Consider the following 21970-nt stretch of genomic DNA (forward strand, 5'->3'; position numbering starts at 1 on the left):
GCCAACAAGGGTGCGAAGATGAGTGGTGAAAGGTGACACCCCTGGCGTGTGCCATTGCGGATCGGGAAGGGAGATGACAAAAAGCCCCCGGCCTTCACCCTGGCTTCCGGGGAGGCATACAGCACAGCCAGCCAGCTATACATATGGGGGCCTAGGCCCAAGCGCTCCAGTACAATCTCCATGTATACCCAATCCACCCTGTCAAATGCTTTTTCAGCGTCCGTAGACAGCAGGAGACAGGGTGGATGGAGCGGCTGGGATCTCACCCAGTGGATGACCTGTTGGAGTTATCCCTGGCCTCCCTGCCCGCAATGAAACCTGCTTTGTCTGGATGGACCACAGACGGTAAGAGGGGTTTCAGTCTATCAGCCAATATTCGGGCCAGGATTTTAATGTCCATGTTTAGCAAAGATATGGGCCGATAGTTGCTGGACAGATTAAGGTCCTTCCCCTCTTTAGGGAGAACCATGATATGGGCTAGGAGGGCGTCCCTTACATAGTTACATAGTTAGTGAGGTTGAAAAAAGACATGAGTCCATCCAGTTCAACCTATGATGTGTGTGTGTTTGCTTTTAGCCGTACATTGTATACCCCTGTATGTTGTGGTCTTTAAGGTGTCCATCTAATAGTTTTTTGAAACTATCAATGCTCCCTGCTGATACGACTGCTTGTGGAAGAGAATTCCACATCCTTACCGCTCTTACAGTGAAGAACCCCTTACGCACTTTAAGGTTAAACCGCCTTTCCTCTAGTTTTAGTGAGTGGCCCTTGATAGGGAGGAACCCATCGCCAGTGCATTAAAATAAGCAGACATCGGAGACAGGAGGGAAGAGCTAAATATGACATAGTAAGCATTCATATACCCCTCAGGGCTAGGGCGCTTGCCCGTCGGCAGAGCCTTAAGTGCCGCCGGAAATCCTCTGCGAATCGAGAGGGATGTTGTGTGAGTGAACCCCGGGACGTTTGTAGCTTAGGGATGCTAGTGGAGGCCCGCTGTCCTCGCAGTGGCCGCACCAGCATGCGTCCACATTTATTGCCAAGTTTGTAAAATTTGTGAGAAAGGTAATGCAGGCGCTTACGTATCTGGGCCTCGAGTAGCGTCGACAACTCCTCACGAAGGGATTGAAGTTTTAGAAGGGCCTCATCTGTCAGGAGTCTTTTATGAGTCAGCTCCGCCCCACGAAGCCTCTCCATTAGCTGTCTGAGTTCCACCGTACGCTCCCGGTGAAGATGTGCCCCATGCGAGATGAGCTTGCCTCTCACCACCACCTTGTGTCCCTCCAAAATGGAGGAGGGAGCGACATCATCCCCGGCATTCTCCCGGAAATAGTTTGTGATAGTCTCTGTCACCCAGCTGCGGTGGGGAGGGATAGTATGTGGGACCGCAAGTCTCTGTTCTTCGGCAGGTCTGCCGCATCATTGGGCTCGCTGCAGGTATTGGAGGAGCCATGAGACGCAGGAGACAGCGGGGCAGTGAGTTCCAGCCGCGGCAAGGGGATGGGAGAGGGCGAGCGGGAAGGCTTTTCACTGCGCTCCGGCGCCATCTTGGATAGGTTAGGCCTGGTCTGGCGGCCGCCGGAGAAAAAGGCACCTATAGAACTCGAGCAGGGCTGAGGGGTCCTCTCCACTTCAAGGGGCATCCTGATGGGTAGGAAAGATCATCCTGGTTCCGTAAAACATGTTGCTTGCCATTCTTAGTCACCGACAGGCTGAAAGGAAAGCCCCAGCGATAGGGTAAATCTGCATCTCGAATGGCGTCCAGAAGGGGCTTCAGGGCCTTCCTCTGCATCAGGGTGCGGCAGGAGATGTCAGGATAAAGGGGGATCTTTGCTCTATAAAAGTCCATGGAGGAAACCCCACGCATGTGGTACATTATGCAGTCTTTCTCGGTATACTTATGGAGTTTACATATTAAGTCCTGGGGTTTATCAGGGTCGTCAGAGGGGGGTCTCAAAGCTCTGTGTGCCCGATCTATCTCAATATGATCCGGGGCATCCCTGCCCAGGATTTGCTTAAAAATGCCCTGAAGAGTAGGAACAATGTCCCTGGGAGCCATGGCCTTCCTGCCTCAAGATGAACGTCTGTTGAGTTGAAGTAGACTGAATTTTTAGAGTCTGTTTCCACGCTCGCTCCACTCTGGTTAGCTTCCGCATCTCTGACTGGGAATCCACTATAAACTGGTAAGCCAGCATATAATTCAAGAAGTTAGCAAAGATGTCCATGTCAGGAAGTTTTCTGGTATGCTAGGGATTGTGCCACCTATACATGTTTTATGGGCTCTTGGTGGCTCCTCTTCGGACATAGGTATAGCTTTGGTGATGGACGCATGGTCCCTCAAGGCAGGCATTTCAGGCCATATTTGGGAGATCTTTTATTCTTTAAGTCCAAGATTGGGCAGCCGAAATCGCCTTTCTCCAGCAGGTCAGGTAGGATCAGCTGAACTCTTGCTCCCTTTCAAGTCGGGATTCTGGACCAGTGGCTGTCAGGGGGCCTCGGTCAGAAGATATGGATTACACTCTGTATGAAAATGAGCTTAAACTTCCCCTCTGATGACATAGTGGCTGCTGGTGCAGTCAGACACCAGAAAAGTAGTTGAGGACCCATATTTCAGGAACAATGGGCTCAGGGCCAAGGGCCTTTTTCAAGGGTCCAAGATGGTGTCCAACATCCCTGTGTTAAGACCAGCATTTTAGGCTATCCTAGCCTTCGGTCACCTCATCCAGGGTGGATCTGTCCTGATGAAGTTAGCACAATGACTGTGGCCTACATCCGGAAACAAGGGGGCACTCAGTCTCTCCTTTCTGAAGAAGGTTTCTCCAATTCTAGAGTCGGCCCAAGTCAATGATCCACTTCCTCTTTTGGTAAGATCAAATCTTTTCCAAAGTCCTATTTGTACAACACAGGATTTTGAAAGGCAGAGACTAATAGATCTTGGCTGCTCTGTAAAGCTTGGGAATACTCTTAGCAGCAAAGGACAGCACTAACAGTGCCTATAGTAGAATATGGGATAAAATTACAGGAGTGTATCGCTCCCTGTACAACCTTCCTCAGGATCCCTCCCGAAGCTCGTCTGTAGCATTCTGTCCTTTCTACAACAACACTCTCCTTCCCCGCTGGATGCTGCAGATCTTGAATCCTTAGATGCCCAATAACCACGGACGACATTTCATTAGCCCTTAAACAACTCAAACCTGGCAAGTGCCCGGGCCCTGATGGGCTTACGGTAGGATACTACAGGTCCTTTCCTGAGCTCTTGTTATCCCCGCTGACACATTTCTTTAATGCCTTCCCAGACTCTCCGACCCATGGCCCGAACCTCCTGGAGGCCCACATTGTTGTGATTCCCAAGCCAGGCAAGGATCCCTCCTTGGTGACCAATTATAGACCCATTTCCCTACTCAACGTGGACATTAAGATATACGCTAAAATTCTTGAAAACCGTCTCCTACATTTGATCCCCAACATCATCTCCCTCGATCAGGTGGGGTTTGTCCCGGGTCGTGAGGCCAGGGACAACACCATTAAGGCCCTTAACGTCCACCATTGGCTCACCTCTTCCCACACTTCAGGCTTTCTCCTGTCCCTTGACGCGGAGAAGGCATTCGACAGGGTGGCTTGGCACTACATGATCGCAACCCTGGAAGCTATTGGCATCTCTGGCAGAATGCTGGACTTCATTCGAGCCCTATACTCCGGCCCCTCTGCCAGGGTGCGGGTCAACGATCACCTGTTGGATCCCTTCTCCTTGTCGAATGGCACTCGTCAGGGTTGCCCCTTATCCCCCCTTATTTTTATCCTTACCTTGGAACCCCTACTTCGTAAGATTAATTCGAATCCGGACATTACTGGTGTGACTGTAGGTGCTAAGTCCTACAAACTCGCGGCATATGCCGATGATATTTTATTATTTCTTACGCAACCAGTAACCACTCTGCCAAACCTCCTGAGGGACCTGGATATGTTCCAAGCACTCTCTAATCTTAAAATAAATTACTCAAAGTCCGAGGCACTGAAGGGTTCCCTACCGGCGAGCCTTCAGTTCTTTTGCCAACACAACTTCCCTTTTCGGTGGGAACCTCAGGCCATCACTTACTTGGGTATTCAGATCCCGGCCAAGCTGTCCGACCTTTACACGAAAAACTTTACCCCCATTCTTACGGCAGTTAAGTCGGACCTGCGCAAATGGGAGCATGGGTCCTTCTCGTGGTTTGGCAGATTGGCCATCATTAAAATGAACATCCTCCCTAGACTGCTATATGTCCTTCAAACAGTTCCCATCAAAATTCCCCCTGCATTCTTCCAATCTTACCGGCGAATATGCTCCGATTTTATCTGGCGCTCTAAATGCCCTAGGCTGTCTTGGGATCTTCTAACCGCGGCAAAATCGTTCGGGGGCCTGGGCTTACCCCACCTTCGGAGGTATTACTGGGCCTGTCACATGTCCAGGATTGTTGATTGGCACAGTGGCCGCCTCACGAAGGATTGGGTGACTCTTGAGGATGCCATGTCCACCTCCCCAATACGCTTTCTACCATGGTCTAGCACCAATTCCACTCCGGCGCCTTGCGCGAAACACCCCCTCACGTACCCCACCCTACTTGTCTTTCATCAGCACTGTAAGACCTTAGACATATCCTCCAGACCGGGCCCCATGGTCCCCTATGTCATAATCCGGATTTCCTCCCTGGCTTGGTGCGCCTCGATCCACTTGTACCCTTGACTGACTTCCCACACAGGGCAGCTCATTTCTTCAGGGAGGGTTCCCTTCTCACTTACTCAGACCTTTCACGGAGATTTCCCAAAGGCAAGATCCCATTCTTTAACTACCTGCAAATCAGGAATTTCCTACTACATACCAATGATCTCACTGCATGGTATAGAGACGCCACCCCCTTTGAGGACCTGTGCGCTCGTAAGACCCCCCAACATCACTTAATCTCCACCTTGTACTCCATCCTCTCGCCGAGACTCCCTCCTAGGGTCGCTAGACTCTGCGATCGCTGGGAAGCAGACCTCGCCATCTCACTTAGTGGAGATGACTGGGATAGGATCTTCACCTACATGCACAAGGGCTCCAGAAATGTATATGTGCAAGAAAGTGGTTTTAAAATCTTCTCTAAATGGTACAGGACCCCTGATATTCTGCACAAATTTTCGTTGGACTCTTCTCCTATGTGCTGGAGGTGCAACACTCACACTGGTACTCTGCTTCACATATGGTGGGACTGTCCTCTTATTACACCATTCTGGAAGAAGGTCCACTCTCTTATTAAACACATTACCACTTACTCCCCTGCCTTTTCCCCAGCTCAGTACCTCCTCCACCATACGCCCATCCCACAAAAAGCATACAAGAAATCATTGACTCTCCATCTCATTAATGCTGCAAGAATGTGTGTCCCCTGTCGCTGGTTAATGCCCCATCCTCCCACGATTGCGGACTGGCTCCGCAGAGTGGGTAGGATAGCGGAGATGGAAGACCTGACTCATCAAGCTCACGATTCCCCTGACAAGTTTTACACCACTTGGGCCACGTGGCTGCATTTCTCCCTCTCTTCCGAATATAGCAAACTACTAGGCGTGATAGGCTAACCACTAGCGTTCTCCCTCTTTCAGTCACGGATGTGACGCATTCTTCCATTTTTATACCTTCCTCCCCCCCTCCCCCCTCCTTTTTTTTTTCCTCTTCTTCTCTCTCTCTTCTTCTCTTCGCTTTTTCCTCTCCTCCTTGTCTGCCCCTCATGTTCCTGTCTCATAGTCACCTTCCAATCCCTTTTGTTCTACCCCCTGATTTCTCCCCCCATCCCTTGAAATATTGTGGACGACCTGGTAGTCCACATGCACCTACTATTCTTCCGCCCCCTCTGCTTGCTCCCTCTATCTCCGAATATGGTCCTCTCGTAGCCCCCTCGGGAGCTCGTTCGGGGGTCGCGGACACAGTGTGTTCCCCTTGGGGGTGTCTGCCCCCCGTTCATATACCCGGGGGCCTTCTAAGTTTCTATCGCATGGACCGCATCTCTCTATACTGCGACCAAGGGATCCCACAGTGCCTTCTGCCTTTAGGGCACACATTCACCCCTCAGTTCGAGTCCATCTTGTTACTCAAACGCCCTCTGTGTGGCTCATACTGCCTTAACTTCCTGGACTAGCTCACGTGCCTTTTCTCCCTTGTACGCTTCAATAGGTTCTTTGTTATTGACTGTGTGCCGCTAGTCGCGTGTTATTGTTACAATTACTGAGGTTTGTTTAAACTGTATTTCGGTTTTCTCTACTTTTTATATGTGCATTCAACGTAACCCTACCTGTATGCCTATAAAATTTTCAATAAAATGTTTAAAAAAAAAAATTAAATTACAGGAGTGCTGCTGATCAAGGTTTTACACTGGGCTCTTCACAAGTCTGTAAGGTTCTGAAGTTTCTGCAAGTGGGGCTTGATTTATGATCTATGCTTAAGTACGCCCACATTTCAGCTACCTCTACCTTCACCGGCATACAATGGGCATCCAACATTTAATTATATTGTTCTTTAGGCTGAAATTTGTTTGAAACATTTTTAAGGGATTGTTGTTCCCAAAGTGGGATCTCCCATTGGTGGACTTTTTTTTGCATCAGATGCCTTCCATCGGAGAGGCCCCCTGTGGTACCTCTCGCCAAAAACTGCTTTCCTGGTGAAAATTACATTAACTAGAAGAGTGTCAATATTAGCGGCCTTCGGATTTAAAGAACCCTTTCTCACATTTATTCCCGGACAGGGTGCTACTCATTTCTATGCTCGAGACTGTGCCTAAGTGGCCTTCAGAGTCAGTATCACACAAGAGGTTGTCTTCCTACGTCTCTTTTGGTGAGTACCCAAGGAGTTAGCCCATTGAGTGTGGACTAAGCTTTAAAATTTTACATCGAGGCGACATCTGGTAACAGGAAGTTGGAGCACCTTTTTGTCAATCCAGATGGAGCGTGTAATGCTTTCATGGCTTCCAACAAGATTAATTCCTCTAGGTTGGTGAAACTCATTTCCTTGGCATACAAGTTGAAAGGGTTGGCTATGCCAGGGGGATCAGAGCAATCTCCACTAGAAGGGTCTTTTGACCTTGTGAGCGGCAGCAGACTAAGTGTTCCCAGTGATGATCTGCAAGGCAGCTAAATGGGCATCAATAGATATATAGATATATATATATATATATATATATATATATATATATATATATATATATATACGTTCATGGCTCTTTACTGCATAGAAACCTAAATGACAGCTGAGTTTGGCAGAAGCTTCCTGGTTTCTGCTTTTAGCCGTTAAAGAGTGTGTAGCATTATCCCTCCCCTGTGTGGCTAGTTAGTTCCCAGCTGTGCTGATATGGAGCCATCAGGGAAAACAGAAAATTGAATGACAGATACTTGCAATAATTTTCCTTTGCTGATGAGCTCCATGTCAGCACAACTCCCACCCAGATTGGTAGGACTAGTTACGGAATGCTAAGGCTGCAGGTGGGCTCAAATTTATGAATTAGGTCCTGGAAACATGGGAGGACAGGGCCTAAACCCATCTGTGCTATTGTGGAGCTCGTCAGGAAAGGAAAATTTCTGTAAGTATCTGTCATTCAATTCTCTGTTATCTGTGGATACACAAAGACCAATTTTCTATCAAATCTTTGAAGTATAAATCATACCTTGAATGCTGTGGTAGGTGAGTGCACTTACATTTTACTGTGGGAAATTAAAGTGCTGCACTAGTCATACAAAGGTTCTAAAATGACCATAAGTCAAGTACCACTTGAAAGAGATGGCACACAAAACTTTCCAAATGATCCCCAATGAATGAAATGTATGACAATGGTTAACATTTTAGTAAAAAAAATTCCAGAAAACGATGTACCTGCAGGCCAAAACAGTTCAACAGTATCAGAAAAAAAAAAAGAAATGGTGCTAAAAAGTTATCTTTGCAAATGTGGAATTAAATTAGCTAAATATCCTCTACAGTTGTTCTTAAAAAACTAGTTTATCATTGAAATTGTAGGTTTAGGATAGGTTCCCTTCACTATAAAACAATGTTGGTCAGTTTTACTCAAAGAAAGGACCATTGTTTATGTTTATAAAGCAAGAATAATCAGCAGCCAAATAATGTTTGCATGTTATAAGGCAAAAATAATTAGAATAATCAGTAGCTGAGCAATTTTGGTAGAACTAACAAAAACTCTTTTTGCCAACTGTTTATGCAAAAATGAAATTAACAATATCATCTATAATATTTTATTTGTTTTTTTTTTCTTTTTGTTTCTTTGTATTTGATCTTAATTTGTATACTGTCACTTCATTTTTTTACTTTTTTTTCTGTGAAAAAAAAAATGGAATAAAATAGGGTTAACAAGGGTCTATATCTGGGGACAAGGACAATGCTACAAAAAGCAAAAAAAACTTTAGTAACTTTAGTAACCATCATAAGCTATATAACACCCATGGTACCCTTAAAATCACCAAAATCACCTGAATTTTGCCTTATCAATTGACTTGCTAAAATGGCAAAAATCCAAGGAAACTGTTAATTTTGCTTATCTCTATTGGGGATCTTTAGAAAATTCAAGTTAGAAACAATGGCTGAAATAATAATGTAAGTTTTATTTAAAAAATATAAAGCATTTCTGTAAAACAGCTTAAGCCTATATGGGCATCTAGTCAGCAGGCAAGGAAAAACAGAAAATCTAAAATGAAGAGAGAAAAAAATAGAAATATTCAGCCGAGTTTTTTCTGACATGAAATCAGCATTACCATTTCTGTCACCCAGCCATCAAAGAAACAGCAGCTTCCATCAGCGTCTGTCAAAGGCAAAACAGTACACTATGTAGCCATTTAAACTTATAAATATCAACAAAAGTTACATTTTCATTTCTTCTTGATGACTGTTCTGTCTGTGCTTGACAGATACAAAATAGCTACTGTATTTCTGAAACATTTTCCTGCAATATAATTCTTCAACTGTAGGCTATTTGTCTTTTTTCAACATTATCCACTATGTAACCCAAAGCCCTAAACCTAAACTCAAATTGCCTTTATGTGACAGCATTGTATTATCAATTTTACCAAAACTTCTTGTGCATTTTTTTTCTACCAAAATCATACTTTAAATCATTTAAAGGGCTTTTAGAAAAAAAGATCTTTGAATGTGCACATTTACTAAACAGTGATGTAAATCATATTTCATACAGTGCCTTTGCGAAAGTATTCGGCCCCCTTGAACTTTTCGACCTTTTGCCACATTTCAGGCTTCAAACATAAAGATATAAAACTGTAATTTTTTTTGAAGAATCAACAACAAGTGGGGCACAATCATGAAGTGGAACAAAATTTATTGGCAAAAAACTGAAAAATTGGATGTGCAAAATTATTCAGCCCCTTTACTTTCAGTGCAGCAAACTCTCTCCAGAAGTTCAGTAAGGATCTCTGAATGATCCAATGTTGACCCAAATGACTAATGATGATAAATAGAATCCACCTGTGTGTAATCAAGTCTCCATATAAATGCACCTGGGATAGTCTCAGAGGTCCGTTTAAAGTGCAGAGAGCATCATGAAGAACAAGGAACACACCAGGCAAGTCCGAGATAATTTTGTGGAGAAGTTTAAAGCTGGATTTGGATACAAAAAGATTTCCAAAGCTTTAAACATCCCAAGGAGCACTGTGCAAGCGATAATATTGAAATAGAAGGAGTATCAGACCACTGCAAATCTACGAAGACCTGGCCGTCCCTCTAAACATTCAGCTCATACAAGGAGAAGACTGATCAGAGATGCAGCCAAGAGGCCCATGATCACTCTGGATGAACTGCAGAGATCTACAGCTGAGGTGGAAGACTCTGTCCATAGGACAACAATCAGTATACTGCACAAATCTGGCCTTTATGGAAGAGTGGCAAGAAGAAAGCCATTTCTTAAAGATATCCATAAAAAGTGTCATTTAAAGTTTGCCACAAGCCACCTGGGGAGACACACCAAACATGTGGAAGAAGGTGCTCTGGTCAGATGAAACCAAAATCGAACTTTTTGGCAACAATGCAAAACGTTTTGTTTGGCGTAAAAGCAACACAGCTCATCACCCTGAACACACCATCCCCACTGTCAAAAACATGGTGGTGGCAGCATCATGGTTTGGGCCTACTTTTCTTCAGCAGGGACAGGGAAGATGGTTAAAATTGATGGGAAGATGGATGGAGCCAAATACAGGACCATTCTGGAAGAAAACCTGATGGAGTCTGCAAAAGACCTGAGACTGGGATGGAGATTTGTCTTCCAACAAGACAATGATCCAAAACATAAAGCAAAATCTACAATGGAATGGCTCACAAATAAACATATCCAGGTGTTAGAATGGCCAAGTCAAAGTCCAGACCTGAATCCAATCGAGAATCTGTGGAAAGAACTGAAAACTGCTGTTCACAAACGCTCTCCATCCAACCTCACTGAGCTCGAACTGTTTTGTAAGGAGGAATAGGAAAAAATTTCAGTCTCTAGATGTGCAAAACTGATAGAGACATACCCCAAGCGACTTACAGCTGTAATCGCAGCAAAAGGTGGCGCTACAAAGTATTAACTTAAGGGGGCTGAATAATTTTGCACGCCAAATTTTTCAGTTTTTTATTTGTTAAAAAAGTTTGAAATATCCAATACATTTCGTTCCACTTTATGATTGTGTCCCAGTTGTTGTTGATTCTTCCAAAAAAATTACAGTTTTATATCTTTATGTTTGAAGCCTGAAATGTGGCAAAAGGACGAAAAGTTCCAGGGGGCCGAATACTTTCGCAAGGCACTGTATGTCTATAGCAGGGCAATTTAAGGGGTTAATGTAATGAACCAAAACCATTATTACCAGATATGCAACAGTGCAGTTAAAGTCATTGCAAGTAAAAGAGGATCTGTCTTTCTATCGCATCCTTCCTTTTGCTTACCCCTATTCCCGCTTGCTAACCTCTTTTACCTCTCTACAACCCCGCCCCCCCCATGTCTCTCCTTATCTTTCCGCTCTTTATTCTCTATTCCCCCCTGATCTCGGTACACCACATTTTACTACCTATTTTCTGGGACCTGTATTACCATGGCATCCACGGCATCAGTTTTTTCGCAGGGACACCCCCAAAGGGAAACGAGGAAAAAGCATAAATGAGGGATTAGAGGGGGGAGGAGGATCAGAAAGAAAAAGGAGGCGATTCTGAAAGATGCCAACCTTTTTAACCTGAGCTCCGCCCCCATATCTAACGAGGAGAAATATGTCCTGAATCATGGACTAAAGTACGCACCACCAAAATCTCTAAGCAAATTTGATACTTTCATTGCCCTGCACAAATTTGTTAGGAAAATGAATATCAAAAGGTATCTACTCACTAATCCCATTAATCCTAGAACAGATTATGTTATGGGTGTTAAAACCACATCCTTTTCCAATGCCTCGACTTTTAATCCTCCAGGCCCGGTGGCTCCATCTCTCACTGTGTTCAAAGAGTTGGTGGCCAGGAATATTGACTCTTTAAAAGTCAAGAATCCCGGGGCTAATCTCATGTTTAAAAAGGGTCTAAAATGCCTTAAGGAGAGAGATGATGGTGGTTTGCTTCAGACCAGTGTTCTTGATTGCCACATCCCTTTCATACACAAAAAATTGGGTGGATTCCCCTGATTGGGACTTTTTAGGCACAAGGATTATAACAGTATTGAATGTTCAGATTAAGTTTATTGAGTACAATTGATTTAAATCACTATTTTTTGTACTCAATAAACTTAATCTGAACATTCATTACTGTTATATCCCTTGTGCCTAAAAAGTCCCAATTAGGGGAATCCCCCCAATTTTTTAAGGAGAGAGATGATATCACTGTCAGGCCTGCAGACAGAGGCATTGTAATTCTGGATTAAACCGCCTATAATAAGGGGATGGGTAGATTGTTGGCTGACCGCAATACCTATGAAGTTTTGCCAGGGAATCCTACAATAAAATATAAAAAGGAATTAATTACCTTGATTGATTATGGGTTTCAAAAGAAATTGCTTACTAAGAAGGAGAAATTATTTTTGGTTCCTTCAGCACCAAGGATACCAGTGGCATATTATTTGCCAAAGGTCCATAAGGACCCGATTAACCAACCCGGGAGACCAATTATTAGTGGTATTGATTCCGTTACCTCCCGGGTGGGTAAGTATATAGATAATTTTTTACAGCCCTTGGTGGCCAGGGCTCCTTCTTTTCTGCGAGACTCCATGCAGGTCATAAATGAGTTAAATAATATTAGGTGGAAAGATTCATATATCTTGGCCACTGCGGACGTCTCATCGTTATATACGATCATTTCGCATCAAAATGGGAAGGATGCAGTGGAACATTATCTGAAACAAGATATAAGGTATGGCCTACAATGAGATTTTCGAATGGCCCTCCATGAATTTGAGATGGGTCACAACTATTTTTGGTTTGACAAGACTTTCTACCGTCAGAATCGAGGAGTGGCAATGGGTGCAAAATTTGCGCCCAGTATGGCCAACCTTTTTATGGCCAAGTGGGAGGAGGATGTCGTCGATGGTGTGCCTGGGCCGGAGCTTGTGCTCTGGCGTAGGTACATAGACGACATCCTCCTCCTTTGGGATGGTGATCAATCATCCTTGGAGTAATTTATGGCCTCTCTAAATGTAAATAACAAGGGTATTGTGCTCACCTTTGAGTGTAGCAGAGAAGAGATTCATTTTCTCGACCTCAGTATTAAAGTGGTTGATGGGCAATTAATCACCTCTACCTTTTTCAAGACTACTGACAGGAACAGATTTATTGACATCACCAGCTGTCATCATCCATCTTGGTTGAGATCCGTTCCTGTCAGTCAGTTCTTGAGACTAAGGCGAAACTGTTCTAGAAAAGATGATTTTCTCAAAGAAGCCTCTTCTTTGAAATTAAAATTTCTTGAGAAAGGCTATAATGAATCTGATTTAGAAGCAGTTTTATCGCGTGCAAGTTCACAAAATAGAGAGGATTTGCTGATACCTAAAGTAAGATCAAAAGATGACTCTTTCCAATTTGCATTTCTTTCCACCTATTCTACACAACACTTTTCAGTTAAAAACATTTTGCGCAGACACTGGCATGTGTTGAAGAACGATGGGGTTCTAGGCCCTGTCCTACCTGAATTGCCACCTGTGATCTTTAGGGGAGTTCCTCCTTTAAGGTTGCAGGTGGCACCAAATATTCAGAACCCTCCTAAGCGGGTTTCATTTTTCCAGGATATGAGCGGCTTCTTCCCGTGAAAATCCTGTAGGGTCTGTAAACTGAATGTTGTTGGTAGAAGAAAAAGTGAGGAATTTGTGACCGGTGTAACTAAGTGTACTTATAAAATCAAACCCTTCATCACCTGTACCTCCAGGTACGTTGTGTATCTTATTAGGTGCCCATGCGGGTTGGAGTACATGGGTCGTACCACGAGGATGTTGAGGGTACGTTTAAATGAGCACGTCACTAATATCCTAAATGGTTTCCCTAAGCACAGTGTCTCTCGTCATTATGACACTTGCCATAATAGGGATCCTGCAGGTACTCTCTTCTTAGGGATTGACAAGTACACAGGTAATTGGAGGGGCAATAACCTCACTAGGGGTGTGTCCAGGCTGGAGACAGCCTGGATCTATAAGCTAAAATCTTATACACCACATGGGTTGAATGTAGAGTGGGATATAAATGCGTTTATAGCGAATTCTTAGTCGCCCTCCCTCTCTCTTTCTCTGCATTTTTTTAATTGTTTCTTAATTTTATCTGTGTAAGCTATACCCTTATAATACTCCATTTTAAATTTTAAATGTTAAATGTTGTATTATATACTTGCATTTATATTGTTTTTTTAATATTGTTATGCATGTTATGTATTTTTAATATTTGGTTTAAGTTGATCAGCGATGATGTGGTTCCTGATTCCAAACACAAGATGGCGCTGTTGTAGTATACTGCGTATTCTTGTGTTCTTATATATATATATATATATATATATATATATATATATATATATATATTTAATCATTTAATGATTTTTTACATATGGTAGCCTTCTATAATAATGATATGCTGCATGGTTGTTGATTAATTTGCTAGCCGAGGTTTGCATTCGTGTCTGCGATGCGTGACACGAGCATTTCCGGTTAGTTAGTGGGCAATGCTCTGTCCTCTTCCGGTCTGTGGAGCGCATTTGGTTGCGGCTCTCAGTTCCGGGTTGTCTTGGCCAATCCGTTGTGTCCTCCTGCTATAAAAAGGCTCCTATCGGCCGCGAGGCCACGCCCCTGAAGACGTCATTTGCATATGACGAAACGCATTGGGCCGCTCCTGATTGGATGCCTGGACGCGCATGCGCAGTAGAGGACAAACGCGCCCATCTTGTCGGTTGGATCCGGAACCACGCCTATCAGCGTTTTTTCATGCTCAGATACCCCCTGCATAATGTGAGTTGTATTCCTATCTATTTCAATAAAAGTATAATGGTTACATACTACACTATGAGGGCTATTATCTTTTCTTTATGAGCGGTTCCCGATCTGATGAGACATTGACATTATATCTATGAGATTCCCTCTGAGAAGTGGATTGGGATGAAGATCCTATGACAGAGTTATGCAGTTTGCCATGATACAATTTGAATGCCTGTTTATCATTTCCATCTGGTAAGCGTATTTTGGCACTCTTTTTGGTGGCGGATCTCCTTCACTTGTCATTCAGTGCTGGTTGCTGTGCATTTCCTCACTGGGATATCTGGAAATTCTTTTATATGGACTATTTTTAGACCTTTTAATATTATGGTTTAGCGCTACATATTATAATTTTTATCTTGTCCACATATCTTCAGTATATGATCAGTGTAGCTGCTGTTTGATATATTTAAATTTTATATACGGTATATATATTTATACTTAGCGCAGCTATTTATTTACTAAATTACCATGGCATACTCTTCCCTCGGGTCTTGCCCCACTTTGATTTCACACAACGTGAGGGGCCTCAATATACCAGAGAAAAGAGTTTCGCTCTTACGAGAACTGAGGAAAACTAAACCTACTTTTGTATACCTCCAGGAAACTAATTTCCACTCAAAGTCTATCCCACACCTGTTTGATAGACGCTACCTGAGGGTGTATCCCGTGACTAACCCCCAACAGAAATCCAAAGGCGTATCCATTTAGATCCATAAAAATGGCAACTTTGAATTGCTACAAGAACTCCCGAACCCACAAGGTAGATTCCTACTTTTGAAAGGGTTGTGGAACAAACAGCCGATTACCTTGGCTAATGTTTATTTCCCCAACTCTGGTCACCTCTCCTTTTGTCATCATCTGGTAGACGAATTGAAAGGATTTGCCACTGGCAGTATCATACTTGAAGGGGACTTTAATGTCCCGCTCCAACCTCTCCAGGATACCTCCATGGGCAAATCCAGCCTTACCTACGAAATTCTTTAAAAAAATAAATTAATGCTGCACTCACTCTCCCTTGTAGACTCATGGCGCTTGATTCACCCGTCTGGTAGGGATTTTACATATTATTCTCCTTTGCACAAGAAATACTCCCGCATTGATTATGTGTTTGTCACCCAGAGAGACCTGCATATGCTTCGAGCAGCTAATATTTGGGTTCAGACGTTTTCGGACCACTGCCCTGTTTCGATTTCACTTAAAACACCTGACGGTATGCATAAAACTGGCACCTGGATGCTTAATCCTTCCTTGCTTGCGGACCCTGAATTTTGTCAACGTCTGAATCTTTCTATCCAATCCTACTTTTAACTAAATTCCACTGATGACATATCTCCACTCACAGTCTGGGAAGCACACAAATGTGTGATTAGGGGTGAGCTCATCATTCAAGGGTCACAAAAAAAGAAGCCGGCTGCCCCGGCTATCTTACAACTGGTGGACAAGATTACACTTTTGAAGGCCCAACATAAACAGTCTCTTGCCGTCTCGCTGGCTGATGAACTGTTTCAGGCTCAAACTGCATTGCAGGATTTGCTTAAACTTAAAGCTAAACATATTTTGTTCATCAGGTGAGGGTTTTACTATGAGCATAGGGACAAGTCAGGTAAATTTTTAGCTAAAGCGGTCAAGGCTTTACACCAATCCATGTCTATCTCCTCTATCAAATCCCATAATTGGGAATCCTTACAATAAACCCAAGAGATAGCGTCGGCCTTTCATGCTTACTACTCTAAACTGTATAATCTTCCCCCACCTCATTCGTCGCCAGAATGCTCTGGTGATAAGGACCACACGATACAAGAAAATCTGGCAAGCTGTGGTATGCCTACCCTGACACCTGAGGAGACAGCCTCTATGGAACATCCTCTAACAGAACATGAATATTTGATAAAAAACGTAAAAACTGGTAAAAGCCCTGGCCCGATGGCTTTTCGGCACATTATTATAAACAATTTGCTGACATCCTGAAATCCCCTCTTTTGGAGGCCCTTAATTACCTGTACTCTTCCAGTCCTTCTTCTGCAACCTTCACGACGGCACACGTAGCCTTGATCCCCAAACTTGACAAGGACCCTAGCGAATGCTCCAGCTACTGACCCATTTCATTACTAAACATTGATACAAAACTTCTGTCCAAAATTTGGGCCACCAGGCTTAGCGAATACTTGCCCAAACCTATTGGCCCTGAGCAGGCCGGCTTCATGCCTGGTAGGGAGGCCCATGATAAAGTCAACAAGGCTCTTAATTTAATTTACCTTGCACACGAGAGGAAGATCGAGGGCCTTCTCTCCACTGATGCGGAGAAGGCCTATGATCGCGTGGCCTGGGACTGTTTGCCACTGGTTTGCATGTAGGAATGGGACCACATATGCTGTCCTGGATATTAGCCCTCTATCACGACCCCAAAGCCCGACTCAAGGTAAATGGCACCCTCTCTGAGGCGGTGACGATTAAAAACGGCACGAGACAGGGCTTCCCCTTATCCCCGATCTTGTTTATACTCACACTGGAACCCTTTATCAGACATTTAATGGCTAATCCTAACATTCAAGGCTTCACAGTTGGCACATCTACCCATAAATTGGCTGCATATGCCGACGGTCTTCTTTTTTTCCTCACACAGCCACATGTCTCTATCCCAAACCTGGTCAAAACACTCACACACTTTCACTACATTGCCAATCTAAAAATTAATTACACCAAGTCAGAAGCCCTTAACTTGACCCTCTCACATGATTCTTATGAGTTAGAACGGGCCTCCTGCTCTTTCGGATGGGTTTCCCCTACTCTGAAATACCTAGGGATCAGACTTACAACCACCCTTTCAGACATGTATTTCCACAACTTTCAACCTTTGCTACACCATATTCATACTGACTTACTATCCTGGACGATTAAACCCTGGTTTGGCAGGGCAGCTCTATTGAAAATGATAGTTTTACCACATTTGCTCTACTATTTCAACTGTTTACCACTCTCCCTCCCTCATAAATTTTTCAAACAATTTAACTCCATTATTAGACAGTTTATTTGGAAAGGCCAAAAACCTTTCATCAGTCTCCAACTGCTTTCCAGATGAAACGAACAAGGTGGGATAGGCCTTCCCAACTTTGTTCTCTACCATGCCGCGGCACTTCTTGCAAAAGTCCTCGATTGGAACTGCCACGGCGCCGTTAAACCCTGGGTAGCCCTGGATAAAGCTCAGTCACCCTTCCCTTTGAGGTTCCTTCCATGTATCCCACTTCGGAAGCTCTATGTTGGGATCAATATTCAAACTTTTTGGAAGGATAAACTCCGACTATAGCCTTTGCTCGACTCCCGGCCCCCTTACCCCAATAGTACAGAACCCAGATTTCCCCCTAGGTATGCGATTGTGCTTTACCTCGCCCAAGGATACTGGTGTACCCCTACTACTGCCGCATTGCAGCCTTAACGATAAACTGAAATCCCTTGCAGCTTTGACTACTACGCTAGGACACTCACAAACCCTGTCCTTTTGGACCTACCTCCAACTACATCACTATGTGCACACTTCTCCGGATAAACTGAACATGCTCTGGGCCCCTTCTCCATTTGAAACTCTTTGCCTGACTGGAGATCCTGTACCCAGAGCAACTTCTTTACTCTACTCTTTGCTCACTACAGTACCACAAGACACGCCATACCATGCCCAAACTCATTGGGGCAAACTCCTACACTTAGACCTCACTGACATCCAATGACAACAAGCTTCTCTACTTGCACATACAAGCTCTGTCAGCACCAGAATTCAAGAAATGTCAAACAAGTTGCTGTCCTTTTGGTACGCAACACATACTAAGGTCAAGATGTGATACCCATTATCCTCTGACATCTGTTGGAGGTGTAACACAGCCCGTGGTGACATGTTGCACATTTGGTGGACTTGTCCTTCCCTAGCTTCCCTTTGGAACACGGTCTGCACAACTATTAAGAGTATAACTGGCTCTGACAAAACCTCTTCAGTGGCCTTTTGCCTGCTTCATATATCCACCCATCCGTCCAAACTACCCAAACCCTCTCTTACCGGGCACCTCTTGACTTCAGCCAAGCTTCTCATTCCCAGACACTGGAAATCCACACACTCTCCTACAATAGTCGAATGGCTATCTACAGTAGAGGAGATGTACAACATGGAAGAGCTGGCGGCCATTTGCAGGGACTCCATTGACAAATTCAACAAACTAAGGTCCCCCTGGCTGATTTTCCGATATTCTACTGCTTACACACAATTAACTACTGGTTGAATTTCTCTTGAGGCTGAGGTTGTAATGTATCTCCAACTTTGTTTAATTCTGTACTGAGACACCCCCCCCCTTTTTTTTTTTTTCTCCCGGGAATGCTTATATCTCTTTCTTTGGTTTCTGTCCTTTGAATTGACAATGTATATGATGTTTTGTTATACATTGTTGTTATCTTGATATGTGCTAATGTTACATGCAAGCTGTATTGTTTTCCATCTTATGTACCTGTTTATTTACTAATAAAATTCTTTCAATTGAGAAAAAAAAGTTACAGAGGATCCTCACCCAACATTAAAGCACTGTTAAACCTACAGAATAACATCATTGCCACTTTCTAATTCATAGATGGGATGGCTTTCTTTTATTTTCACCTGGTGATCCAGCCAGTATGTCTGGTACATACTGTAGTTACATAGTTAGCCAGGTTGAAAAAAGACACTAGTCCATCAAGTTCAACCAATTACATTTTAACCACTTGCCGAACAGCCGCTGTTCATATACTGCAGCAGGTCAGTTTGTTCCCACAAAATGACCAACCTGTGCGCGTGTGCCCATTTGCTACAGGGGAAGCTGATTTGCCTGTCGGGCAGCCGCGATTGCCTCCGGGCAATCGCTCCCAGTGGAGACAGAACGTTGGTTTGCTGTTGTAAGCACTGCAGACCACTGTTCTGTCAGCAATGAACACAGGGCTCCTGTGTTCCCCTTATTTAGGAACACAGGTCCCTGTGTTTATTCCATAAGCCCACCCCCCACATAGTTAGAAAGCACCCTCTAGGGACACATTTAACCCTTTGATCGCCCCTGGTGTTAACCCCTTCCCTGCCAGTGTCATTAGTACAGTAACAGTGCATATTTTTAGCACTAATTACTGTAGTAATGTCACTGGTCCCCCCATAAGTGTAAAAAATGTCAGTTAGGTGTCCGATCTGTCCGCCGCAATGCCGCAGTCCCACTCAAAATTGCTGATTGCCGCCATTACTAGTAAAAAATAAATAAATAAAATGTACAAATCTTTCCCCTAGTTTGTAGACGCAATAACTTTTGTGCAAACCAATCAAAATATGCTTATTGCGATTTTATTTACCAAAAATATGTAGCAGAATAGAAATTGGCCAAAAAGGATGAAAATTATTATTATTTTTTTTTTTGGGGGGGGGGGGGGTGTTAAATAGCAGAAAGTAAAAAATATTGTTTTTTTTTTGGTTTTTTTTTGTTTTTTTTTTTTCAGAAATGTTGCTCTTTTTTTGTTTATAGCGCAAAAAATAAAAAATCGCACAGATGATCAAATACCACCAAAAGAAAGCTCTATTTGTGGGAAAAAAAAAAACATAAATTTTATTTGGGTACATAATCGCACAGCCGCGCGATTGTCCGTTAAAGTAACACAGTGCTGAATCGCAAAATAAAATGGCCTGGTCATTCAGGGGGAAAACCATTCCGGTCCAGAAGTTGTTTATGAATACAGAACTGTGCTGATGTCTCTCTTTTATATCTGTCTGTAGCTCAGCTTTAACCTATCCCCATGAAAAAAAAGTCTAATTTACTTCACTACAGTATATTAACACAAAAGCATTTTCAAAGTCATTGCATACTGATAAAAGTCAAGTGTAAGAAGACAAAACATAAAACATTTCTTTGCAGGGAACAACCTACACACCACAATTGTGAACCGATTACATTACATATAGCTAAAAGTCAAGAGTAAAAACACAAACATAAAGCATTAATGTGAAGGAAACAACAACAACAACAACCCACACACTACAAATGTAAAGTGATTAGGACAGCAGGAAGCTGCACACAGTGTGTATGAAGAGTGCTTCCAAGTATTACAGACAGCATACAACATTTAAAAACTGTTGTTACAGACCTTTTATCGAATGACCACCTTGATTAGATCTTCATGTTCTTGGCATGTAGATTATGGAAGTGACTTCATTTCTAATAAAGTATTCAGAAAGACAAATCCAGTAACATTAAAATAGCAAGCAATATTTCTTTGTGTCGGTGACAAAGCTTTTGCTGCTTAGAAACACTCCACCCTCTAAACAAACATTCATACTGTGCTCTCCATGACTGTCACCTGCAGAAAAAAGAAAGTAAAAAGAATGCAATTCTTAAAGAGGTTGTAAACCTCCTAAAAAAAAAAAACCCTGAAAGACAAAGGCATAATGAGCTAGTACACATCACACACTAGCTTATTATAAAATACTTACCTTGGAATGAAGCCCCTGCAGTGCCTCCCGCTCAGCAGAAACACGGCCAACATGTTCAGCTGTCCTACTTCCTGGTTGGCGTCCTCCGGCCATCTGATTGGCCGGAGCCACGATGACATCACTTCGTTCACGGCACAGGGCTCTGAAGTAATGGCACGGGTGATGTCACTGGCTGCATGCAAAGTAAATATCTCCTAAACGGTGCAAGTTTGGGAGATATTGACAGTACCTATAGGTAAGCCTTATCATAGGCTTACCTATAGGTATAAGTTAGAGAGGAGGGTTAACAACCACTTTAGGTGACAGATCCTAATAGATGAAACAGAGCCTTAACCACTTAAGCCCCGGAGGATTTGGCTGCTCAAAGACCAGAGCCTATTTTGCGATTCGGCACTTTAACGGACAATTGCGCGGTCGTGCGACGCTGTACCCAAATAAAATTGATGACCTTTTTTTCCCACAAATAGAGCTTTCTTTTGGTGGTATTTGATCACCTGTGTGATTTTTACTTTTTGCGCTATAAACAAAAAAATAGCAAAAATTATGAAAAAATAACAATATTTTTCACATTTTTTTATATGAAATTCCCCCCAAAAAATGTAAAAATCTAAATTTTTTAACATTTTAGGCCAATTTGTTTTCTGCTACATATTTTTGGTAAAAAAAATCGCAATAAGCGTATTTTGATTGGTTTGCGCAAAAGTTATTGCATTTACTAACTAAGGGAAAGATTTATGTCATTTTTATTGTTGTTTTTTTTTTAACGAGTAATGGCGGCGATCTGCGATTTTTTTGCGGAACTGCGACATTGCGGTGGACAGATCTGACCCCTGACTGACATTTTTGACACTTTTGGGGGTACCAGTGACATTACTACAGTAATCAGTGCTATACATATGCACTGTTACTGTAAAAATGACACTGGCAGGGAAGGGTTTAATTTTTATTAGTGATCAAGGGGTTAAATGTGTCCCTAGGGGCGTGATTCTAACTGTAAAGGGGTGTGGCTTTTGAT

The 21970-nt window shown here is 43.2% G+C and overlaps 1 protein-coding gene across 1 annotated transcript in view; it reads right to left on the reverse strand.

Annotated features, from left to right (window-relative positions):
- LOC309568453 (uncharacterized protein) overlaps positions 1 to 20673 on the reverse strand; it is a 90251-nt gene extending 69578 nt beyond the window's left edge. Inside the window, exon 1 of the mRNA XM_082274124.1 lies at positions 20610 to 20673. The gene's annotated coding sequence lies outside the window, so the exon portion shown is untranslated. The remainder of the gene's footprint in view (positions 1 to 20609) is intronic.
- Positions 20674 to 21970: the final 1297 nt, after the last annotated feature.

Source organism: Pelophylax lessonae, assembly GCF_965119305.1.
Source record: "Pelophylax lessonae genome assembly, chromosome: 12".
In the NCBI taxonomy this organism is placed as follows: Eukaryota; Metazoa; Chordata; class Amphibia; order Anura; family Ranidae; genus Pelophylax; species Pelophylax lessonae.